Source organism: Magnolia sinica, chromosome 14, assembly GCF_029962835.1.
Source record: "Magnolia sinica isolate HGM2019 chromosome 14, MsV1, whole genome shotgun sequence".
Classification (NCBI taxonomy): Eukaryota; Viridiplantae; Streptophyta; class Magnoliopsida; order Magnoliales; family Magnoliaceae; genus Magnolia; species Magnolia sinica.
Window position 1 is genome coordinate 45,943,018 of NC_080586.1, and position 11,490 is coordinate 45,954,507.

General features: G+C 36.3%; 2 long non-coding RNA genes across 2 annotated transcripts; one reads left to right on the forward strand and one right to left on the reverse strand.

Moving 5' to 3' along the window:
* Positions 1-6,064: 6,064 nt before the first annotated feature.
* Positions 6,065-7,348, reverse strand: LOC131225191 (uncharacterized). Its single transcript, XR_009161242.1, has 2 exons — positions 6,647-7,348; positions 6,065-6,235 (listed from the first exon to the last, which is right to left on the reverse strand). It is a non-coding gene; the product is annotated as an uncharacterized LOC131225191 (long non-coding RNA).
* Positions 7,349-7,552: 204 nt separating this feature from the next.
* On the forward strand, positions 7,553-8,726 carry LOC131225797 (uncharacterized). The gene is made up of 4 exons (XR_009161535.1): positions 7,553-7,616; positions 8,130-8,201; positions 8,367-8,432; positions 8,549-8,726. It is a non-coding gene; the product is annotated as an uncharacterized LOC131225797 (long non-coding RNA).
* The last annotated feature ends 2,764 nt before the right edge of the window (positions 8,727-11,490 follow it).

Here is an 11,490-nt window from a genome sequence, read left to right on the forward strand (position 1 = left end):
ATAATAAAAATGATATTTTATTAAAAGAGTAAAAAATATACATTTTGGAAAAAATATTATTTTTAAATGCAAATTGAAATTTATCTGTGAAAAATAAAATTACTATATTATTAGGGAGATCCACTAATTGAACCTTTAATCAACTCTTTTTGGACAATTTAATCAGTTCAGATTGAACAGTAAATAACTTCAGATGTTTAAATTAAATTCACCAATTTCTCCCAAATTGGATCACTTGCCCTCAAATTTTGAAATCGAACGTTCAAATCCTTGATTTTGTTGGAAAAACATGAAGAATCAAGCAGTTCAGATTGAACAGTAAATAACTTCAGATGTTTAAATCAAATTCACCAATTTCTCCCAAATTGGATCACTTGCCCTCAAAATTTGAAATCGAACGTTCAAATCCTTGATTTTGTTGGAAAAATATGAAGAATCAAGCATTTCTTACCTATTGGCACTAATTTGGTACGATTTGAACAAAAAAAAAATGGAGCAAAATGCAAAAATATGACAATGTTTGAGAAAAACTTTGACAATGTTTGAGAAAAACTTTAAAAACAAAATGATGCTTTTGGAAAAAAAAAATCAACATTTTGAAATTTTTGAGGAAAAAAAAATAAAATATGAGAAAATTTTTTAGATTTTGAAAATAAAAATTCAGAATTTGTATTTAATTTTTTTTTTTTTGAAATATATTATAATAAAACATCATGGTGATCCATGGGTTTGCCATATCCCGGGACAAATTCATCGGGTTTGTTTGGCTCGTTTGGCATATCATGGGATTTTACCATCCCATCCCTCCTAATCCCTCTTAATCTGCTTGGCCAAACAGGCCCTAAATGTATTTGGTCTATCCATGTCATCCATCCATTTTTCTGTCTAATTTAAGGAGTTGAGCCCAAAAGATCAAGTGGATCATATCACTGGAAACAATGGGGATAATAATTTCCACCGTAAAAACCTTTCTAGGCCCCACAGTGATGTTTATTTGTCATCCAACCTAGTTCATAAGATCATACAGACAGAGATGAAGTTAAAACACAAATATAAGCTTGATCCAAAACTTCTAGGGCTCCCAAGAATTTTTCAAATATAGATGTTCAATTCAATTGTATCCTGTTGTGTGGTCCTTATGAACATTGGATATGCCTCATTTTTAGTCTCAATCTGAAAATTTATCCGTTAAAATTAACGGATGGAGAGGATAAAATACATAAATTATGGTGGACCTCACAGAGTTTACTCGTAGTGAGTTACTATGCAATCCACTTCAATGGTAATAAGCTATATGGGCCCATAGAAGAGTTCAAAAATCAGGCAGATCTAAAATTCAAGTGGGCCACACGTCAGACAAAACAGCCGGGATGGAACATCCACCATTGGAAACTTGGTAGGACATCGGGATGATATTTGTGCCCATGGCATGTGGTGAAAACCTTATTAACGGTTGAGATGGTGTATAAATATCATAATGGGTTCTAGGAAGTCTCAATGGTGGACGTTTCCATTCTCAGTATTTCACTCGGAGTGGCCTAGCTTAGTTTTGAATCTACCTGATTTTTAAACCCTGTCCCATTACGAGCTTGAGAAAATCATGAACAAAGTGGTTTTGTTACTGCATTTCTGTGGGCCCACATAGCTTCTGGTCACAAGAACTTCCCATGATGCATTTCGTCATCCATCCCTTGGCATGCATTTTGCAGTGAGGATTTTGACAACTCACGGTGCCCCTTATCAGCATACATTGTTGGGGTGGGTTTTCAATCCGTTTTGCTTCCTAAACTATGATCTCCCCTGTTTTTGTTATAATCATGCCATAGATGCTATGGTAACAATGCTTCATTGTTGATCCTAACCTATCATGCTTGGATTCGAATATGAGCCATTTGATCTTTAGTTCTCAATGTTCTAAATTTTCTATCCTAGACAATCGTTAGTTCAGTGAATGCTTCTTAGTATAGACTAGAATATGAATAGTTTATTTCATCATCTAAAATGTATTTCGAGTTCTAAACCCATCCTCGATGGCTATGGTATGGTGGGCACCATTCTCTATCAAAACCTTTATAGCGACTGACACAGGTATGGACGTGATGAGGTCGATCACTATCTTCCTCAAAGTGGATAATTATTCCAATTCCACGGAGCTTTTCTATATTCTTCATAAAGATTCCTCGAATCCACTAGAAAAAATAGAAATAAATTCTAGTAAATTCAAAAATAGCTTAATTGATGATTAAAAAAAATGGAATTACATGCGTTTTTAATTGTCACTTGCACAAATGTGATTCTTTACAATTATAAGCAAACCATGATAATCCTAACAAATGGATGAATCGAAATGTTGATTGGACCTATTTTTGCGTAAATGATCTTGACCGTCCATTTTTAATTCCATTTACCGAATGGTCAAATTTACTAAATCAGTGTGATATTTTCATGGTAATTCTTGAAATATGGATTAGACCTGATGAACTGTATTGATCAATGGTTTGGACCGTCTAGGTTCTGTATAAAAATGGGAGCACTATAACTAATTGTGTTCGTAGGCACCAGAGCATTTCTAAATAAATAAATAAAAAAGTCCTTGTGGAGCAACAACATTCATGGGAGATGTGTTGGTGTTCCCTCACATAAAATTTTTTAAATAAAAAAAATTAAAAAAATTAGGTGTTGATACCAAAAATGAGAGGGATATAAATCTCAAGTGGACCACACCACATGATAACAATAGTGATTGGATATCCACCATTAAAACCCTCCTAAGGTCCATTGTACTTTTTATTTGACATTAAATCTATTGATTAGGTCATACATGCCCAGATGAAGGGAAAAAAAATATCAGATTGATCCAAAACTGTATATGGCCCCCAAAAGTAACTTAATGGTCCACGCTCATTCAACACTGTTTCCTATAATGTGGTCCAGTTGAGATTGGGATATACCTCGTTTTTGTCTCTTACCATAAACTGATATGGAAAAAAAGATGGACGGCAGGGATGAAACACATAAAACATCGTGGGGCCCACACAACACCGACCACCAGCCAAGAGCGTTGGTGTCAGCGCGAGTAGAGAGAGGGAGATATACTCTCCTCTCTCGGTCTCTCACTCTCTCTGTCTCCTGTCTGCCGCGCCCTCTCTCGGTCTCTCACCCTCTCTGTCTCCTGTCTCGCGCGCCCTCTCTCTCTCTCTCTCTCTCGGACCCTCTCTCAACCGCGCCCTCTCTCTCTCTGTCTCTCTGTCGCTCTCTCTGTCTCTCTCGGTACTCTCTCTCTCTCGCGCATCCTCTCTCTCTCTGTCTCTCTCGGTGGATCGGTGGACCGTGATCAGGTATCTCTCTCTCTCTGACCGTTCTCACGGTTGACGGAAATCCCTAATTCTAGATTTGGGATTCGAAATCCCTAATTTCTGGATTTGGGATTCGGAATCCCTAATTTGCCTGTATGGGATTCAGATTTGAGGATTCAGAATCGAAAATCCCTGATTTTTTGATTTTTTGGGGATTCATATCTGAAAATCCCTAATTAACAGATTTGGGGATTTTTTGGGGATTCATATCTGATTTTTTGTTGAATGCAATGGGGAATGTTCTGTTATAACTCAGAGTACAAGTAATGTTGTTGTTTTATTTTGATTTAAAATCTGGTTTCAATTTTAGATTTATATGTAATAGTGTATTACATTGTGTTTTTGGATTTTCGGTAATTGGCATTTTTTTTTATACGAGGTTTGCCATCTCGTGCATAATATGAAAGGCGGATGTTGATGCAGCAGCAGTTAAAATAGCCATGGCTGGAGCTGGGTGTGAAAATGGTAGTAAAGTGGAACAGTAAGAAATGGCCTTCATATTGATATATTTAACATTGTTGCTTTGTGGAATAAAACTGCAAATCCTATATAAAAGAGAGGATATGTGGCTATTAGAGTCTTTTTTCTTCACTTTGAAACTGGACTTTATGGAGGATGCGTTTTTTAAGGTTTCATTAGATTGGTCTTGGTCTAATCTTTCAATCATTCTCTAACTGTTAAAAGGAAATAAATTTCCATCTAGAGTTGGTTACGAGTGTAGTTTTCTATGTAACTGTTAAAAGGAAATCAATTTCCCCCTCTCTTTTGGTGACTCAAACAGAAGAAGCCATCTCATAATTGAGGTTTTGTTATAACCTGTGTTGTTTTCTAAGTGCACATGTTTTCATTAGTATATTTATATTTTTACCAATCTGTATTTTCTTTTAGGCTTTAATTTCTCGGTATCTTATGCAGGTTGCTTCAGATCATTATGGTTATTCTGTTATTGTATTTGGTGAACTCATGGAATTCCATGAAACTGATTGAATGGAAGGAGCTTCTGTTGTTCATACAAGTCATGTTTCTGATTTTTTGGATGAATTGGGTGTGTGAAATTGCATGGAACTGATCAAATGAACATGGAACAATGAATGGCCTAGATGTTTAAACCACATCTCGTTGGGTCCACTGTACAAAAAAAAGAAAGAAAAAAAGGTTTCAATGGATGTGCATCCACTCTTAACCATTGTTTATGTTGTTGCTCACCTAAGTTGTGGATTGGCCTCATTTTCAAGCCCATGGCTCACCATGAAAGGGTATATCTAATTCATGGGATAGGTGTCTTCAAATTTTGAGGATGTGTTGCAAGAAGAAAACCTTTACTTGATTACTGAGGTAAGTTGCTGATTTTTTATTTTTATTTTTCTGTTGATGAAGTATATTAAACAGCATGATTTAGGTCTTCATCAAGTTGCTGATACAGTTACATTTGTTGCCAGGCTATTATCATTTTGCAGAAATATTTTAGACCAATGAAATTTTAATATGATTGAAATGGACGGACAGCTGAAGGAAGCTGGTTGTCTTCATTTTCATTTTCTAAAATTTTGTTTGTCTTTTGCTTTTTGAACATGCATAGAATCCTACAAGGAATTGGGAAAATACAGACCAATCTTAGACTTCTTAGTGACATTCTATTTGGTTGTAAACAGGGGCACCTTCTGTGATTTGAAGCTTCATCTCATCATCAATAATGCCAGGTTTTCTCTTTTAAGTCACTAGATAAAACTCAAGATTTCTGCACCCATATTCACTCTACAACCGTCATTACTGTCTGACTGTTGCACCCTTCGTGTATTCCAGATCATATAAATGATGGGCCACATTCAAATATTGCATCAATATAGCCTATCTAATGAGTATATTGTTGTAATTTTCTCCCCAAGTGATCTTTGAAATATGTTTGTCATGGACAATCCCATCCATCATTCCATTTGATTCATGGCCATTAAGGTAGCATTGGAAAGAAATCAGCCATTTTTAAATAAAATGAGCGAAAAAACGTGGCAAATCCAAATCGAAAGTGAACCATACATCATGAAACGGTGGTTATTGAATGCTTGTAGGCCGTAAACGTTTTGAATTTTAAATCTTGGTAGACATGGGCATTTGAGTGATTGACACAAGTATTTAAAACTCGGTTTGTTCATGTTTTGATTTTCTAAACATTGTTACTGTGTGATTGTGGAAAGGGAATTGCTAACTGTAATTAAGGAGAAATCCAGTGAAAGTTTGTTTGCTTTTATGATTCCTATTCTTGCTTCCTCATTTATGAATAGTGTGAAAGATATTTGGATGATGTTTCAAATTGTAGCATGAGTATGTTTGTACACATACAAAGATTATGGAGTTTTACATTTCCCTATTTTTCTGATATTTTTGAAAATTTTTGGGCAAATTATAGTTTGGGGCTGATATGTGCTCGTATCAGCTGATACGAGGCTGACATCATGTATCGGTTTTCTGGCGCACAAGACATTCTTGTTCTTTGTATACAATAAGGATCACAACCTTATAGTAAGTTTGAGCAATTGTGTTGAATGAAATTCTGGTGTGCATGTGTGCTCGGGTGCATGTGCGTGCATCTATGTACCTATGTTTGACAGATATATATATATATATATATAGAGAGAGAGAGAGAGAGAGAGAGAGAGAGAGAGAGAGAGAGAGAGAGAGAGAGAGAGAGAGAGAGAGAATTGTTCTTGTACCTTCCTCTCATTGCAGCCTGGAAGGGAATGATATTCTGGATTCTGTGAGGTGATATGAGAACCATTCACACTATTGTTAGGCCTCTCAACGTGATGTCCGTCAATCTCATTGATTTTCCTTCCAAGTCGAGGCTTCAAAGTTTCCATTTCTTTGGTGAACTCCTTCAATGTCTGATCCAACATCAAACAAGAAATAATGAAATATTCAACTCCCAAAATCCTACCAAACAACAACTGTCCTTGGGACCCAGCTGCTATCATTCACTTGCAGTGTCAGACACTACTTGCATGTTAACAACTCATTCACCATCCTCATGGTATACATGCAAGCCAATCCCTGATCCGTCCCAATGTCTGGCTCCATTGTAAATGTAGTGCAGCATGAATGTTATACCAAGTAGACGATTTTAACCATTTTACTCCCCATTTGGATCCCTGCCCCCATCCTAGTGATGTGTTGCTCAGAAATTTCATCTTTTCCCTTATTTTTAAACTCCAAGCAATCAATCTTTTCAACATATTTCAGCAAAAATGCATTTTGTTGCAAATATGGAAGAAAGAAAATAATATAGAATAATCTACCTTCTGATGACGAAGCTTTTCCTTCGTAGAGTATGTTAAGTAACTGGGGTGTTGAGGTATGATCTCTGATAGTAAACTGTGAATGCAAGTGAGAAGAAATTTTTAGCTGATATGAGTTGTTAGAAGAGATATTAAACAATGCTCGGGCCAATAGCTTGTACTTCGTGCTTTTGGTTTGTAGAGCTGGGTGGGGCCCACAGTTCAGTGATCCAAGCCAGTGGTATGATGGGCCACACTGTGGATGGCCCATGCACCAAAAATCCACCAGCCACAGAACATTTAGCCCCTCAAAAATAAAAATAAATGTGAGCTGTTGCTATGTTTTCTTTGTAAAACATCTACTTCTTAGCTACCTATTGAAGGTTTAGGGCTTCTCCAATCTGGGAGATTTCTGGTTCATGACCTGTTAACAGTGAAGGCCATCATATCATTGGATTGAATCACAGTACTGTGGGCTCGCATGTACAAACTTAAAGCCTAATCAAACATATGACCGGAGCATTGCATAATACCTCTTTTTAGAATTAAAGAAAAAACAACCCCTCTTTGACTAGCCACCATTAAAATTTAAATCCTGCCCATATTTACATAGCTCAATCCATCCAAAGGTATAACAATAAAAAAGATACCATCCCACACATCAATACCAAAGTACACAACATACAATATAAGATACCCATGATTTCAAAAAGTAACCTACATAATTTTCTAGTTGAGGGAATGTGCATTTTCTAGTTGAGGGAATGTTTCTAGTTGAGGGAATGTGCATTTTCTAGTTGAGGGAATGACCAAAATGCAGAAATTGTGAGTTGAATGGATATACCCCTGATGGCATAAATATATCATTGTTCGTTACTTCTTTTGTTCATGAAGTGTCTGTCTTGCTCATATACTGCAGGGTACTAGGAAATTGCTTGATTTCTGACATAATCCCACAATATATTGGGACAATGACAAATCTGAAATCCTTGTAAGTTACTTTGGACAAATCTTTTATACATGGCCTTTATATATTTCTTTTCCCATGCCATTGAGTGCTGACTAGGCATTGTTAGATGCACAATATTCTTAAGTTTGGATGGTCAACTCTAAATTAAGTGATGAAAACATAAAATGAAAGTTGAAGATTCAGCTCCATGAGTTGACATGCAAATCACGACCACTGTCCAGACAACTGTTTCATGGTTTGAAAGAAGTTAAATTAGGAAGGGAAGTGCAAAACTGAAGTGATTCGACGACAAATTCATGGTGATTTGGCCTTTCACTTTCATTTCTATGTTTATTTTGCTGTGTACTGGCTAATCCATCATGCTACTGGACAAGGAAAATCCTTTTGTGCATTCCATGTTCTTTACAATATACTACAGTCTTCAATCTCATGGCCTGCTATGGATGAGAACACGCATTGAATACATGTAACTTACAAATTCATTTCAGAGAGAATCTTCCCCAGTTTTTTTCTAATGATAATTTTCTCTTGTAGATAACTTACCTTTAACAATTTGACAGGAGAAATTCCAAGCAGCTTTTCAAGACTCTCAGCGCTAGATTATATGTAAGAAAATAGACATTCATTACCAAAATTTCACTGATTCTCTTGCTAGATACTTCAGGAAAATGGACAATCCTTCTGTAATTTTTGGACCCTCAATAATGCTTTAGTGATATTTTTGTCGCAAATTAGAAATCCGTCTCATGATATGTATTGTTTTTAATGTAGGTATCTTACTAGCAACATGCTGACTGGGGTCATACCCTCTTGGGTCCGAGGTAGCAACCATTACTTGTATTACTCAGTAAATCTCAAATTACATTTCACTGGCAACAGGATCTGTATATTTGATGGCTTCTTTTTCCATGCATATTAATGTTTTGTTAAACTCTCTTGTGAGATTACTTTAGGCCTTTCAGATTCCTACTGGGTTATTATTTTTTCCACTCCTGAAAAGGCATAAACATAGCATTGCATGATGCTGTCTTGCACGGACTTATCTTACAACAATTTTACCAGGCCTGATATAACCCAATGCTCAGCAGGAAACTTGTAAGAACAATAATTTTCCACACTTTGTTTGTTTTCCTTTTCCCGGAGTGCTATGTCCTTAGTTTTTCTCTTTCATGGATGTTTCTCTCTATTCATATGCAGGAATTTTGCTCTATCCTTTGGTAGTTCTTATTTCCTTTGCTTCCATTATAAATTATGTTTATTCTTTCTGTCATTACACTGATTGTTTCAAAGATTTTATTTCGAATGGAGCTTGGATATTAGGAACAATGTGTGATCTAGGTTGTATGAATGAAACTATAATAGTTATCAATTGCATCTAGTTTATCTACTTAATGTTAACCATCATTTTCTGTTGCAAAGTTACAATCAGAACTGCTTTATATGCAGGATTTGATACTGCAGTAGCAGCTAATACACCAACTGGTTCACCAGCAAGAGACCTGCCAGGACTATTTTTGTCCACCTGTCCATACTCAAATTGAATTATAGAATTGTTGCAGAGGTTTCTCACTGTCCCATCATAACAGATAACGACATCTCTAAGTGTGGCCATTAGATTTTTAAACAAAGTTCCTGGTTCAGTAAGTCCTCTAGAAGAACGGATCAACACTTCCCTGGATGATATGGAATGGACCAACTCTTCATAGGGGGTCAGACCTTGAAAAAAGGAGCTCTTAACTAACCCAAATGCCTTAGAAGGATAGTCAACACCATTAATAGAATACTTATTTTGGAAGTGGAAACTCATATCACTATTAACAGAATACTTATTTTGGAAGTGGAAACTCATATCACCATTAACAGAATACTTATTTTGGAAGTGGAAACTCATATCCTCAACCAAACGCCTTGAATAAAACTTCCCTCGGTCATAAAGTTGAAGCCCCAAAAAGCCAAGTTGTTGAACAGCCTTACTGATAGCTGAATCATTTTTAGAATCTATCAAATTACCCAAAGCAGATAACTTTAGAATACGAGTCACGATTGGCAGTTTTATAGTTTTCAGCTAGCTTTCCACTAACAACTCTACAAGTTCATTGTAATTTGATCTCAAGTGAAGCAGCAAAGGTGATATGTCCTGAATCTTCTTCTTTATATCTTCAGTAACAACCTTGGGAATGTCAAAATCATTCAGGCCAACACTATATCCTTCTAAAAAGAGAATGTCCTTCAGCAATGGATGCAACATATTAAAGAACTTAACAGCCTCTTCTGTTCCCTTCTTGTCAAGAACAGAAGTAACAATCTCTGTGAATGATGACTGCAGTAAATCTCTATTGAAATCAATCCTCATCATTTCACTTTTACTGATCAAATGCCTCTCCCCAAAGCAGTCAAAAAAAGCAGGTAAAGCACTCTGTACCATTTGCAAAACAGTCCACAGAGGACCTGTATGGTGAGCCTTAAGCAAAGCAGGTTCCAGTAAACTGGTGAAACACACATAGCCAACTGTTGCGCAGGCGCTTTGTTCAAGAAAAAAGTCCTAAACATGAGTTTAAGTGACAATAAAGAATCATGCACCAGTTGTAAATTCAGACTACCACTATGAGAACTACGGATTTGCTTTTCAACACTAAATAGCTCCAAAACTTCTGCCTTTGCTGCTAGAGACTGGATAAAATATATGAACACAATCCCCATCAAAATCTGCACCTAGGGGAGCACAAATAAGGGGATTGATCTTAACAGTATGGTCGTCATGCACATAGACAGAAAATGCTTGTAATGAATGTTTATGAGTACTAGGCGGCCTATTAATGAAAACAATGTCTCCGTCCATAATCCGCCTATTTATGATTTGACCAACTTTCAAATCTGATTTAGTTTACTTTGATTCTCTTTTTTCCAATTCAGTTTTGAAAATTTTGAATGTTAGAGAAGTGCTACTGTGATTTGTCTGGATGTATTTAAGTGACTATTTTGTGTGTTCTCTACACCATAATGAAGGACCACAGCTGGTTACAGAAAGTTGTGAGGTGCATTGGACACAGAAGGCTGAAGGAGATCTAATAGTCCAATGCTCCTGAGCTTTCACAAAGACCATTTTTCAGTGAAGCTATCATCTAGAAATGCAATAATCATTTCAGTGAAGCTGAAATGACCAATTTGAAACTATCATAGTATTTGTATTGTGTGATCATTACTCGAAGTTCAACTAGAAAGGAATGTAATTGCAATTTGTACTCCATTATGAATAACACTAACCGTCGATACAGTTCAATCATTGCCACCTAATTGAACTGAACAATTGCAATCCAACTCAGGTGTGTTTCAAAATGCAGCGTAAAAGATGCATTTAGATCAATGGATTATTTCTAGCCTGGTGAACCTGTGATTAGCTCTGTTTTAAGCTTGTAGATTATCTTTGCATTAAGTCGATGAAACTCAATCAGGCCTTGAAAGATTTGAATTTTATTTTGTATTGTGACTTGAATAAAAGATATGATATCATTGAGAAAACCCAAAAGCCACAACTCAGTTTTTCATTTTTTCTTTTTGCAGTGGCTATAAGTACATGCCTTATCAACTTTTGGCTTGCCACGTCACGATGGAGGTGAGTTTCTTGGCTGTTAACTGGTAGCTCTTTGTTGGAAACTATTCTTCTTCATCATGGTCATCAAACAATTCCTGTTACAACAAAAGTGGCTGATGTGCTAGTCCATGTTGGCATTGAGTTGTAGTTTGACCACCAAGTGTGTCAGGTTTTTGGGTATCACTCTGTAATTAGAGTTCATAGAGAACCCACAGACATGTTATGGAGTCGCAAATCATATGCCTGTTTCCAGTGACTAGTAGAAATGATGTCACATGATTTTCAGTTCAATTGGCAGGTGTA